The following is a 14734-nucleotide window of genomic DNA, read 5'->3' as shown; positions in this document are numbered from 1 at the left end:
TGAACTGTTACAAGCTCTGTATATTGTTACATATCAATTCACTTTATGTTATTTTAAAATGATGTTTCAACTTGAAAATGTGAAGAACTTCCCCCCCCCCAACCCCCCACAAAATAAACAAAAGACTGTTCCTGAAACTGAAAGTGATTAAGACCAACTCAATGTATTATTCAATGTTACAGAGTCAGACAGGGAACTGCTCATATTAATAATTTATTGCTGTAATTAACAAGTATTAACAGAATGAGGTATTTTGACAAATGCACTAATAAATAGAAATATTGTGAAAAAAAAGAAAGATTGAAACTAGTCGAAGGGAAGTTATTTGAAGCGATAACCCAGCTGGAGTTGCCTATACTTGTGTGCAAACAACAGTATGAATTTCTGCTCCAAATAGTTTTCAATTACATCAACTACAACTCAATGAGAAAACCCAAAATGAAAACAAACACTTACTTCCACTAATTCATCCTTTTCCTTTCCTGTTTGCTTTGTACTGATTTAAGGTACAGGGAGATATGAAGATGAATACCCCCAAAGAAAACTGGTCTCCTGTTTTTGTTCAAAGACCTAAACAGACAAGATCTAGTCAATCTCACTCTTATTTTGAAAAGATGGAGGGAGGATGGTTCTCCCCTTCTTCAGGAATGTATACACTTCTCAATGCATCACAAAAATTATCTGAACACTGTCATGATGCTGTTTGTGTAACGTTGCTACATGCAAGTTACTGGCAAGTCTTTTAAATTACTGGCAAGTCTTTTATTTCCAATTTGGTAGTGAAGCACTTTACAACATGCTGAGGTCCTGCAAGGTACTATTTTCCCCTCATGAAATGGCAAAAACCATCCAAAAGCTTCACAAAAGCAAAGTTATAGTTTTCACTTATAACTATAATTATATTTGTATATATAGAGAAAAACATCAATTTATATTCCACTATATATGCCAAAATATCTTAAGGTTTATGTGATCACTTTTTATTCTGAAAGACATTGTGCAGCTGTTCAGGAGGTAACAACGGAATCCAATCACAACCATTAATTGTGTCACTAAATTTTAGTAATATTTGAACATGGGATGTGAACTATTCATACTACATATATTTAAACTGTAAATACCCAGCAGCACAGAACGTCTGTCCTTCCAAGCCTGCACAACACCAAGGCAAGGTATTGATAGTTGCAAGTCTGTTACTAATGACGGCAAAATCAGAACACAAGGATGTAGCAGCAGAAGCTGGAGTAGATCATCCAGCCCTTCATGCCTGCTCTGTCATTCAATACGATCATGGCTGATCTTTTACCTGAGCACCACTTTCTTCTACTAACCCCTTATCTCTCAATCACTTTATTATCTGAAAAGTCTATTGATCTTTGTGTTGAACATACTCAGCAACCAAGCCTCCACAGCATTTTGGAAAGAGTTTACCAAAGTTACACTACCCTCTGGTTGAAGAAATTTCTTTTCAGCTTCACAACACCAGGTTTTAGACAACCCAGCCAAAAGAAGCCAATTAAACAGTGACCTTATCAAGCCCCTGAAGAATTAGTGTACGTTTCAATGAATTCACCTCCCAGTCTTCTAAATGTTAGAGAATATAGATACAATCTGCTTAATCTCTACCTATGGCAAACCCACCAATCTAGGAATCAATATGGCGAACCATCACTGCACTTACAAGTATCTCCTCCCTGAGCTAGGAAGTCCAGACCTGTACACAATATTCCAGATGCTTTCTCACCAAACCCCTACATAAATAGAGCAAGGCACCTATTTGCTAGTACTCAAATCCACTGGCAATTGAGGCCAACATGTTACTTTCCTTCCAAATAGTTTCCTGAACTTGCATACTAATTTTCAATGTTAAGTATACAAGGTCACCTGATCAAACAGAAAAGAAATACCTTTCAATATCTCACTATTTTTTTTAAAAATCCACTTTTTATCTCCCAAAGTGAATGGCCTCTCATTTTTCCACTTTATATTTCATGATACCAAACTAAGCGGAAATGTGGGATGAAGAGGTGCTTCAGGAGAGATATGGACAGTTTAAGAGAACGGACAAAGCAATGGCAGATGGAATGCAAGATTAAAAATATGCTACCATTTCTTGTTTTTATTTTCTTATCTGCCATGTCCTTGCACTTTCACTGAACCTTTCTATATCCCCTTGAAGCCTCCCTCCAATCTCACAGTGCACTCTGCCAACCAGCTTTTCATCATCAAAATCTTGGATATATTACACATGATCCCTCCATCCAAATCATTAATATTGATTGTGAAAAGCAGGAGTCCCAGCACCAATCCCAAAGGTCACAGCCACCCAACCCAAAAAAAGTTGGTAAATTGATTTATTTTTGTCACACATACAGTGAAAAACATTGTTTTGCATACCATCCATACAGATCATTTCATTACAACAGTGCATTGAGGTAGTACAAGGGAGTAGAACAATCATAATGGAAGTAATGAGTAGATCTGCAGAGAGCAGCTTGCAACGAGTCGCCATGCTCCAGCGCCATCTTCCTACTGTTGAATTTCCCATTTACAATAAAACTCCATCCAATTGTTCAGAAATCACGATAGCTTGGTGTCTTGTTCATTGGCACCTGGTTCTGGAACTGCCTTTAAACTCACCAGGGGCCTGTTTCCTACACTCCCTTGAAATTCACATATTTCTGTTTTCCATGCTCCCTTTAAACTTACTAGGTTCACTGAATAAGGTATTATACAATTGTTTAAAAAAATGAATTAAAAGGATGTTTGAGTATTAATTGGAATCATATCCAATAGTCTAGAAATTCTGCCAGTCCAGCACAGAAGTCCCAAGCATGGCAGATTAATGGAGTTTTACTGTATTCCTACTTTTCATGGATTAAGGAATCCTTGATCCATGCCAGTATATTACTGTCAATACCATACGCTAATTTTGATTAATATCCTTTGTGGCATCTCAAAGTGCTTCTTAAGTTCCAAATACACACATGCATAGGATCTATTCTCTCTCGAAACCTACTTCATAAAATGGACACTGGCAACTCAAGCAAAACAATTGATGTCACCTTCCATCTGAACAACCTGAACAGCATTGTGTTGGTTGGCCATGCACCCATCATCCAACACCTAAATATCCTGGCATCACTCTTGACACTTGCAATGCCTGCAGAACATTGAAAAACAAAAGCATTCGCATGGAAACCGGCAGGTACCACCTTGGGCAGCAGAGCAAGGACATCATGCACTGCTTATTTTGCCCTGGTCCACCTAACAGCAGAGTGCTGCTGCTCAATCTGCCTCAGGAGCTACACACAAACACAGTAAACACCTATCTGCAGTAGACCACAAGGAGCATCCCTGAAGCATTGGGACCATCACAGCTCGAGTGGCTTCTAGTGCTGACCCATCACAATCCTCCTGATGTCTGCAGGAGAAACATCCTCCATTAGAGAACACTGCTGGCTGACAGCCAGTAAAGCATCCACTAACCCATGTAGCCATCTGATATTCCACAGCCCCCACTGGAATACACTTCAACTCCAACAAACTAATGGCAATACCATCTCTCGATGGCATAATTGTTGACCAGCTGCAAACTTCACTGCAAAAACTGGTAACTGACTCAAGCAATGAAGTCTCAGGACTTTAAACTTCCAAGAAAAATCTAGACAATTCCCAAATACTCGAGGACAGGCCTGAGTAAATTTGGTCACCTGTGTCACAAATGGAACATCAATAGCCCATCTGCAGATTTTTGATTTCCTTTTAGAGATAAGTACATCATCATTTTCAACTGCTATTAATATATAATTACTCTTAAAATGCTGGGGAAGTGGGGTGGAGGGCAGAAGAAAGGAACACGTATCTTAACCAGAACAACTGTGGCCACTCACAAACTAAACTCCTGCCCTGAGACATCCATTTCTGGTAGCACCACACTGAAGCTGGCGAAAGGTTTGCTAACCTTGACATTGAACTGTGACTGCTTCCCCAGCTATAGTGGTAAAAGTTGCAGGCATTTTACACCAAAGGTGAAGCCAAGCCTATCATTCTATTGGCTGTACTCCACAGCATAAATCACAGATTTTAGTGGCAAAGGAAATAATGAATGTTTTCTCAATGGATCCCAGCTGCTAGTTTCTGCAATGCAAACATAGAAAACTAATGCTTATGTCTACAGATGAGCAGTGAAATGGGAACTCTCCTTAAAACTGTATAACTTGCAATTTAAAAGCACCTTGAAGCTCAGTGGATTGAATAAAGCTACTTTAGAACTGACAAAGGATTTTCAACCTGAAATGTTAGCTCGGTTTCTTTTTCCCGCAGATGCTGCCTCACCTGCTGATTATTTCCAGTATTTTGTCTTTATTTCAGACTTCCAGCATCTGCAGATTTTTGATCTCCTCTTCGAGATAAGTACATTATTTTCAACCGGCATTAATACACAATTGTTCTTAAAATGTTGGGGGAGGAGAGGGAGGGGCAGAAGAGCACATATCTTAACAAGAACAACACACTTCAAGAGATAAAGAGCTCACAAGCTTATCAACAAGATAACCACAGTATTTCCATTTTCAGTACCAAGGTATTCCATTTAAAAAAAGGTGCCAAAAGCCACACATCGTCTGTTGTCCTTATGGCTAAATGAATCTGATTTCACATTTTCCACCTTTTCAAAACTGTCGCTATAATATTATGCCATAGACTATCATTCTAGATTAATCAGAGCTTTGGCAGGAACTAATTTTCTCTGCTCCCAAAGGCTACTTTAATAGCAGAACATAACTTAAAATTCATTATGATATGAGAAAATTGTAAATTTGAGTATTTTCAAAGCAAGTTGTTATGAAAGACCTGCAGACCAAATCATAACCTTTTCTTTCCACAGATACGGCTGGATTGACTAACAATTACAGTTCTTTTATTTCAGACCCAGCATCAGCAATTTTTTGGGGTTTATTTCCCCCAACTAACTTAAATCGCAATTTAAGAAATAAATCTAACAAATTTATTTCTTCATTTTCCTCTGACCAATACCTATTGACCATAGCTGGTATAGGTTGCCCAAAAGCTCATCTCTTAAAAATTGAATTTTTTTTATATATGCAAGCCATCTATAGCCTGATAAAGGCAACAAACACGTCATGTTCAATATGAGGAAACAGTGAAAGAATTACCCTAGTGATTTGCTTGCAAGAATTTTCACCTTATTGCTATTGCATAGTTCTGATGTACTGAGCCAAGAGAAACTGTTCATTGAGCCCAAGACCTTGTTACCCTGGGTTGACTATACAGACTGTGAATATCCATACATGCAGCACAGACACGTCCACCTTGCCAGGTTAGACCTATGCTGAGTACTGTTGTTCAAACCTTCAGACAAGTTGCTGCCACATCTGATTCAGGTACATTTACTTTGCCTCTCTACAACAGCTTCATTATCAATAGCAGACTGTACAAATAGGATAGCATTGATGACAGAGTAAATAGCAAGCTGGCAAAAAAAAGTGGCTCTAATCACTTAACCTGGTTGGCTCACAGAAATAGCCATGTTTTCAGTTAACAGCAAGGACAGCAGAAGGGTTGTAACCAGTATCCCAGTCTATATGGTATTTAAATCATTAACACTGATTATCCAAAAGGAAAATACTGCAATACTCAACATCTAAAATAAAAACAAAATGACAGAACTACAAAGCTGGACAGGCAACATATGAAGAGACATTTCAGACCGATGGCCTTGTATTATCACTAAAACTGATTACCTAGTCATTATCATATTCTCATTTGCACAATGTGACTGAACTCTTCAGATGCACATCAGTGACTGGAAATCATTTTGGGACTTCCAGATATCATGAAAGGTGCTATAAGTTACCAAGTGCTACAACAAAAATGTAAACTTACTGGAACAATCAATAATGCAAGAAACTGCTTGCATAAGAAGATAGGAGCAGCAGTTATGATCACGGTTGACCAGTCCTAAGCCTTAGCTCTTCGTCTGTGCCAGATCACCAAATCCACCCTCAATCCACTGATCTTTCAAAAAATTATCTACCTCCACATTAAATACTTTCAGTGATCTAGCTTCTACAACTCTGGAGCAGAGAATTCCAGAGATTCACCACCCTCTCCTCGAAGAGGACGCACCGCAGACCCTTATCTTATTCAAGATTCTCCCACTACTGAAAATATCTCGACATTTACCTTGTCATTCCACCTTAAGATCAGGCAACAAAGATTACACTACAAAGCACCAAGTAACAATTTGAAATTACATCAGGCAAAAATTGCCACTCGCCTCCCACCCAATTAAATATAAAGGGAATATTCAGGACATCACAAAGCAAGGTAAATTCTTCAGATTTGGGATGGGTCACTTTAACACAAAGCTATTTTTAAATCTGTGATCCAAGGAAACAGGAGGAAGCTTCCAATTCAAGAACTGAATTTGCAAAAGCAGGGGCACAGATGTTATAAGCTTCCAATCCAGTTATCTGTACATAAAATTTGTAATGACTGGCCTAATTAGCCTTAAAATTAAACAATAAGCACCTTGGTAACTGGTATGAGTCACTGAACTGACTTTATCTACATCATGGAAAGCAGTACAAGATTAAAAATTTAGTAAGGACAATCTAAACAGAACACAAAGCTCCATGGAGTCAGGAAAAGTAATTTGAAAGAGGGCTCTATGTGAAAGTTTTCATTCTAATCAAATGAAAAAAGATTGCAAATAAAAACAGAAAAACATTCAGCAGCATCCATAGGGAGAGAAACAGTTAATATTTCAGTTCACGTACCCTTCATCAGTACTACAAAAGTGAGAAAATTGGGGGGTGGGGTGAGGGGGCAGGGGCAGGATGAACAGAGATTACTTCTGTGATAGGGTGTAGAACCTAAAGTTTTTGATAACAATTACTCCAAAAACCAGTAGTTGGAGACAAGAGGCACAAAAAGAAACAAATTTAAACAGAAAGGTAAAGCGACATCTTGGGAGAGAAAAAAAGAAATGGTTATGTGAAATTATTAAATTCAATATTGAGCAATATTGAGACCAGCAGGCTGCAAAATGCCCAGAAGGAAGATAAGGTGCCGCGGCTTGAGCTTAGGTTGGTCATCACTGAAGAAATGGAAAGGACTGGTCAGAGGTTGGAGTGGGTGGGAGATTAAGAATTGAAGTGACGGATGAGCAGAAGCTCAAGATCAGCCTGGCAGAATGAATAGAGGAAACAAAGCAATCACTGAATCCATGCTTGGGTTTCTCCAAATTAGTGGAGAGCACATTGTGAGCAACACACTAAATTCCAAGAAGTTTAAGTGAATTGTTGCTTCATATGGAACAAAAAAAAGATTACTGCTATCATCTTCCAACATTCTTTCTCTTTTGCTCCTGTTTGCACAGAATCTCTAATTTTACACCAGTTCGAGCTCCCTGAAACTAATGCGTTCAGCAGGAAAGAGAGCACAACTCAGTAAAAGCTCATATGTCGGTTTAGATTGTTGCATTTATAACCCCTCGTACTCACTCAAGAAGTGGCCAAAACATGGGAATTTCTTAACTCTCCCAGTTAAGAAACCCACTTGATCGTTACCCAGCTGGGAAAAATACGGAACTTGCAGACTGTGCTTGAGCCTATTACTATAGATACCATGTATGACCAAGGATAAGATGCAGTAAATAGATTGAATGGAGGCTCTTGAGCATAAAATACACATATGGACCAAATAGCCTTTATTCTCAATGTAGATTCCAAGTTTAAAATCTAAATTAATTTCAAAAATAAAACCTCAGATGAAAGCTGAAGACATACTACATATCAGCATAAAGTTGAAGGTAATTAGAAAACTAAAGTACATGTGAAAATTAAGATGTTCTCTTTCATACTGTTATTATTTAGGATACCTACAACTTTCAACATCACAAAACCTACACTTCAAATTGACTTAACTACGGATAAACCACTTAGAACGTTCCAAGGTTATAAAATGCACTAGGTAAACAGACATTCCTTCCTTGTTCTTCCAAATTAAACTGTGCATCAGCTCATTAAATCCACAGATAGAAACTAATACTAATACAAAGTGGTTAGTATTTGAGGTGGCGTAACACTCCCCAGATAATCCAAATACTACCATGTATACTTGTGAAAAATGTTTATCCTGACACACTCAACAAAATCCTTTTTATTTTATAAGAAAAAAATCTAAAAACAGAACTGTAATACCATAATTAGGAAAAACTCAAAAGAACCATGTACCCAATTTTCATTACAGGAAAGCTCAAACATAAATTACAGATTCTACCGTTAAACCCAGATATTCCAATATTATTTCTACAGCTCAGAACCAGAGTTCGGAGGACTTAAATTTCGCCTGTCCCTTTCAGTTCTCTGCTTCCAACTATTGATGGGGTAGCAAGGATAGACCAGAAGTCAGTGGTCTGAAACAGGCCCCTTCATTTGCAATAGATAAATAGTATTATGCAACATTTTTTACCTTCCCTTCAAAACACTCCAAAGCACTTTATTGCTAACAAAATATTTTTGAAGTGTTGTCACAGTCGTAACATCAGGAAGATGGCACCTAATTAGCATAAAGCAAACCCATACAAACAGCAATGTAATAATGACTAAATAACATATTTCATGGAGTTGATTAAAGGGTAAATGATAGCCTTGATGCAGGAGATAATCCCCTGCTCTTCTTCTAAATAGGACGCTAGGATTTTCATGTTCACCTGAAAGTGCAATGGAGCCTCGATTTAACTTCTCATCTGAAAAAGCACAACTCCTACGTTGCACCATTAACCCAGTTCTACACATCAGCTAGACATGCTCAAATTTGAGAACCTGGACATGGAACCATTAGACTCAGAGGTGACTAGCTAGTAATTGATGCAAAGCTCAAGAATCAAGCATGCATTTAATTTGTGCATTAATATACCTCCACCAAACGAAGGATGGCCAGTAATCAGCTGTGGAAGTCTTGACTCTAAGGAACATGCATCTATATGCAAGAACTGGGAGCTCAGCTTTTCAATGAATAGCACATGAAAGGCAATATGGTACTCACGTTAATCAGTAGAAATATTAAATTAATATTTAATACATAAACTTGCCCAAGATTATTTTCTGTTTCATCTTCTCTCTATTAAGTGTGACTATCATTCAGCTGGTAGCAATCTCATTAATCAGGTTTTGAGTTCAAGGTACTATTGACTGCCTGGCCAACATTGCTTCTGGCACTATTCCCACTCTCCCCACCCCCATCTGTTTATCACGACTGTTCACTTCCCACCATAGATGCTGCCTGACATGCTGAGTTCCTCCAGTGCTTGTGTTGCTTTGAGTTCTAGTGCTTTGAATTCAGCCCAGTGACACGGGGGGGGGGGGGGGGGGATCAGCCCAGTGACACGGGGGGGGGGGGGGATCAGCCCAGTGACACGGGGGGGGGGGGGGGGATCAGCCCAGTGACACGGGGATGGGGGGGGGGGGATCAGCCCAGTGACACGGGGATGGGGGGGGGGGGATCAGCCCAGTGACACGGGGGGGGGGGGGGGATCAGCCCAGTGACACGGGGATGGGGGGGGGGGAATCAGCCCAGTGACACGGGGATGGGGGGGGGGGATCAGCCCAGTGACACGGGGATGGGGGGGGGGGATCAGCCCAGTGACACGGGGATGGGGGGGGGGGATCAGCCCAGTGACACGGGGATGGGGGGGGGGGGATCAGCCCAGTGACACGGGGATGGGGGGGGGGGATCAGCCCAGTGACACGGGGATGGGGGGGGGGATCAGCCCAGTGACACGGGGATGGGGGGGGGGGGATCAGCCCAGTGACACGGGGATGGGGGGGGGGATCAGCCCAGTGACACGGGGATGGGGGGGGGGATCAGCCCAGTGACACGGGGATGGGGGGGGGGGATCAGCCCAGTGACACGGGGATGGGGGGGGGGGATCAGCCCAGTGACACGGGGATGGGGGGGGGGGATCAGCCCAGTGACACGGGGATGGGGGGGGGGGATCAGCCCAGTGACACGGGGATGGGGGATCAGCCCAGTGACACGGGGATGGGGGATCAGCCCAGTGACACGGGGATGGGGGGGGGGATCAGCCCAGTGACACGGGGATGGGGGGGGGGAGGATCAGCCCAGTGACACGGGGATGGGGGGGGGGATCAGCCCAGTGACACGGGGATGGGGGGGGGATCAGCCCAGTGACACGGGGATGGGGGATCAGCCCAGTGACACGGGGATGGGGGGGGGATCAGCCCAGTGACACGGGGATGGGGGGGGGATCAGCCCAGTGACACGGGGATGGGGGATCAGCCCAGTGACACCGGGGGGGGGGGTGGAACCAGAGGGACCGACTCACCTCGGCTGGCAAGGCCGGCGCCCCCCCCCCTCTCTACCGCCGGTCCCCGCCTCTCATTCCAGGCCCCGCGGCTGCAGCTGTGGATCCGATCCGCCGGTCAGGCCTCTCCCACCGAACGCTCTGCAATTATATCCCAGGGAAGTCGGCCGACGCCGGGCGCTGCCCGCAAGGGGCCCGTTGCCCGCGGAAGGAGGCGAAGGTCGGCGCGGCTGCAGCGGACTCCATCCCGTCAAAACCTCGCCGACCACCGGAGCCCCGACCTGACAACGGAAGTGACGCACGACCCAGCCGCAAAATCCGCCCCCTCCAGCCTCCTGATTGACACGGGAGACCCCGCCTCTGATTCGCCAACGACGGCCAGGGGGCGTGACCGTCTGCGCTAGAGATTGACAGTGACCCGACCCAATCACAAGTCTCTGCTTGCCACAGGGACATGTGCTGCTCCCCAAGCACGTCTCCACGCTGCGGAGATGCCCTGTGCATTTAAATCACTGAATGCGCAGTATTCAAGTTATAATAAACCGTGCATCTACTCATTCTATTTGCAAATTGATATTTTAATACATTAATTTGCAATTTTGATTGATGCATTTTGTCGAATCGAGTTTCAGGGGTTTATAAATTTCTCCTCAGACTCCCCTTTTGCTGTCTTATTATAGCAGTGAGCGAGGAATGCCATTTAACAGTTGTGGCCTGGAATAGAGACTGCATTTGACCCTTTTATTCTGGGAATCAGCATCTTTAACCGTGCAATGGATACAGTTAATGTCAAGTTAAGATTTCGTAACTCTGTACTAAAATAAGTTTGGAAGGCTGGAGACATTTGGAACTACTGCAATTCCGTTTAAAATCGATATTTAATGTTTTGGGGGGATATTAACCAGGGTGTCCGAACACCCGCACCCTCAGCTTAATCTTTCCGCTGTATCATTTCAAGGTTGATTTAATGTTTAGTACGTCCTTGCAAGCGTCATTGGGGTTTAATTACGATGAAATTATGATTCGGTCACAATGAGGTCGTTGTACTTTTTGTAAAACACTTTTACCACGTTATAGCGAAGATCTCTCAAAACTTCTGTTTAACAGAAAACATGATTTTCAAGGGAGGTGGGGTTCATCCCTGCCCATTTCAGAATCCTTTCTCCAGATCCACTCCTGTCTTAATCCTTTAAAAAGCTGCAGTTTTCATGATAAATGTAATCGTTTAAACTTTTAAACGTAATCGCAACTTTGTTTATATATGAGTTGATAAAACATGGTATTGATCACCGAATTGGGGAAAAGTCACTCTTTCCAAAAACAGCTGAGAGCTCAAAAGGTCTCGTATTTTATAAATAACCTTGCACGATTTGAGCCGGTGGTGATATTTGCAGATCAGTCAAATTCCCCCTCCCACACACACACACACACACACACACACGCACAACACAAAGCGATGAAAGGTGAATAGTTTGTTCTACCTACCACAGCAACTCCTCTCTCGCTCCGCTTGCTCGAGTCTAGACACAGAGATTTGACAGTATTTCCATTTTCAGTGGTGTCACTGATCCCTCAAAGTCTGCTGAGGCTAAAAAGGTCGCAGATCCTTTTCTTGGGGGTGTGTGTGTGTGTGTGTGTGTGTGTGTGCTGCCGAAAGAATTCGCTCACATTTCCTCCCTTCGTCCAGGTAGTTGCAGTTGCAAAGCGCGCACACACACACACACACACACACACACACCGATGACACACAGCCAACCAAAAGACCCAACGCCGTCAGCCAATGGGCAACTCAGCAATGGTGCACAGTGCTAACCAATCCAGTCAGCTGCCATATCATCATAACCAACACCCCCTGCCCACCCCCACGAAGCAGGTATATCAAATAACCATTGGATAAATAGTTTAAAAAAGGAAACCTGTTTGTGCTGTAATGCAGGCTGTGAGTAAGCCCAGAAACTAGCGTAGAGCTGTGAATGTGTACCAACCCATTTTAAAATATAGATTAGGTATGATCTGATAGGTCCAGAGATAAATATGAATGGCAATAAAAGCATCCCTGTCTTTTGTTACGTTCTTCTTAAAGACTGCATTTTTATAGTGCCTCAAATTTAGTGAAATGTATCATGCATTTCACAGGAGTGAAATGAGACGATGATGAGACAAGTGCCCAAAAGTTTGGCCCGCAAGGTGGCCTTCAACAGGAGGAAGGAAAGGTCGCAAGGCAGCGAGGATGAGGGAGGAAATTCCAAAACTTAAGGGTGATCAACTGGAAGCATTGGTAAGACAATGGAAGTCAGGAGGTGAGCAAGAATAATTGAATCATAGAATCATAAGAAAGGTTATACATTTTTTCAAGAGAAAATCTGTTTAGTTCCATCACTAGTAATTTTATTCTCTTTCGGAATATATAACCAATTCCTTTTGAAAGCCATTATTGAAGCTTCTTCCACCACCCATTCGGACAGTGTATTCCAGATCGTTACCGCACTGCTTGAATACAATATTCCTTGCATCTACTTCTGTTTTTTGATTAGTTACCTTTAATTCATGCTGTCTGTCTGATGAGTCATCTGGAAATTCAAACAGCTTCGCTTTATTTACTTGTCGAAACCCTTCACAATCTCAAACCCTGTCAAATCTCCTTTCAGACTTCTCTGCCCCAAGGGAATAATCCCAGTTTTTCCAATCTGTTCATATTACTGACATACCTCATCGCTGGAACCTCTCTGGTGAGTCGTTTCTGTTGTCTCCTTTCACAACCAACCTAAAGTGTAATGCCTCGAACTGGAACCAATACTCAGGTTGCAGCCAAACCAGGGTTTTACAAGATTTAAAAATATCCTCCTTGCTGTTGCATTTTAATGCCGGGATTATGTTTTTAACTATTTCCTCCACTTACTGTGTCACCTTCAAGGATTGGGCACATGTATCACCAGGCTTTTCTCTGTTCTGGCAAATTAAAAGCCAAAATTGAAGAACAGAGATCTCAGAATGACGTAAGGGACAGGAGATGTTGAAAGCCGCATAGAAAAAAATATATGGTGGAGCTACAAACCAAAAAAGTAGGCCAGTTCACTCCCTGTGACCATTCTGTAATTCAACTGCAGATGAACGTTGATCTATCTTTTCAGCCCATTTACTTGCCTTGGTTCCAAATACCTCATTAACTTTAATTAATAATTTATCAATATGTGACTTGACTTATAATGAGAGTAAGTACAATTGTTTTTCAGGGGAAAAGGGAGTTGTGCTCAAATTGCAGATTTTCATTACTTTTTGAAAAATGAAATCCTTTGTAATATCACCACTGTACAGCTGAATTGTAATCTCAAGGTTCTGTATTTCCCACCAGAAGAGATAGCTTATCTCTATTTTATCAGATTGTTTCATCATCTTGAGCACCTCATTTAGCTCACAACATGTGGGCAGTAAATGCTGGTCTCACCAGCAACGACCAGATCCCAAAGAATGGATAAATAACAAAAAAAAACTCTTCATAGACTCTTCGCCTCTTTAAATCTTTTCCCTTAATATCATCTATAAAAGACATTTATCCATGACCAAGTTTCTTATCACCAGACTTAATACTACCCTGCTTGTATCAGTATCAAATTTTGTGTGAGAACAAACCCTATGAATTGCATTTGGGCACTTCACATTTCAGACACTAGATGTGCAATTTCTTGTCGATTTTTCATTAAATAGTATGACTTACTGCAATCAAGTAGACCAAGGTGGAATATAAGCTTCTCTCTTGTACATTAAGGTGTTGTGGTCCCACAGTTAGTGTGGGTTATGAATATGGAGTGTCAAATTTATCCTGATGTAATACCTTCACAAATGCATTAAGGCACAGCTTACATCGGTTATTTGCAAGGTAGAACATTTAACCTATTTACATGCCAAGTCTTTAAGTTCCTGTTTCAGACTGAAGCCTAACAATTGGACGAATAACTTATAAAGCAACACACAAAGGCACTGCAGGAACTCAATGGGTCAGTCAGCATCTATGCAGGGAAATTGACAGTCGACGTTTCAGGTCAAGACCCTTCATCTGGACAGGACCCAAATATTGACTGTCCACTTCCCTCCATAAATGCTGCCTGACCCGTTGGGTTCCTCCAGCTCCTTTGTGCGTTGCTCCAGATTTCCAGCATCTGCAGTCTCTTGTGTCTCAGAACTACTCATAAAAGCTGTTTCACAAGTAGAAGACAACAGAGACCATTTCCACACACACAAATTCAGTGGGCATGTTACCTCCCCATTGTGTTTTCCCTCACCTCCATAGCAGACTTTTTAAGGTACTGCACTGTATTACCATGGAGAGAGACCCACATTCCATGCTTATTAGCTACAAATATGGGGCAACCACTGATGTGA

The 14734-nt window shown here is 42.0% G+C and overlaps 1 protein-coding gene across 2 annotated transcripts in view; it reads right to left on the bottom strand.

The window, feature by feature from the left end:
• stk40 (serine/threonine kinase 40) overlaps window positions 1-12055 on the bottom strand; it is a 71418-nt gene extending 59363 nt beyond the window's left edge. Inside the window, exon 1 of one of the 2 annotated variants that reach the window (XM_052036499.1) lies at window positions 11840-12055. The gene's annotated coding sequence lies outside the window, so the exon portion shown is untranslated. Of the gene's footprint in view, window positions 1-10375; window positions 10671-11839 lie in introns of those variants that run through there. The other variant, XM_052036498.1, reaches the window with a different exon arrangement.
• Window positions 12056-14734: the final 2679 nt, after the last annotated feature.

Source organism: Pristis pectinata, chromosome 22 (genome assembly GCF_009764475.1).
Source record: "Pristis pectinata isolate sPriPec2 chromosome 22, sPriPec2.1.pri, whole genome shotgun sequence".
NCBI classification, from domain to species: domain Eukaryota; kingdom Metazoa; phylum Chordata; class Chondrichthyes; order Rhinopristiformes; family Pristidae; genus Pristis; species Pristis pectinata.
The sequence above is the reverse complement of the archived record's forward strand: the minus strand, read 5'-3'. Positions and strand labels throughout refer to the sequence as shown.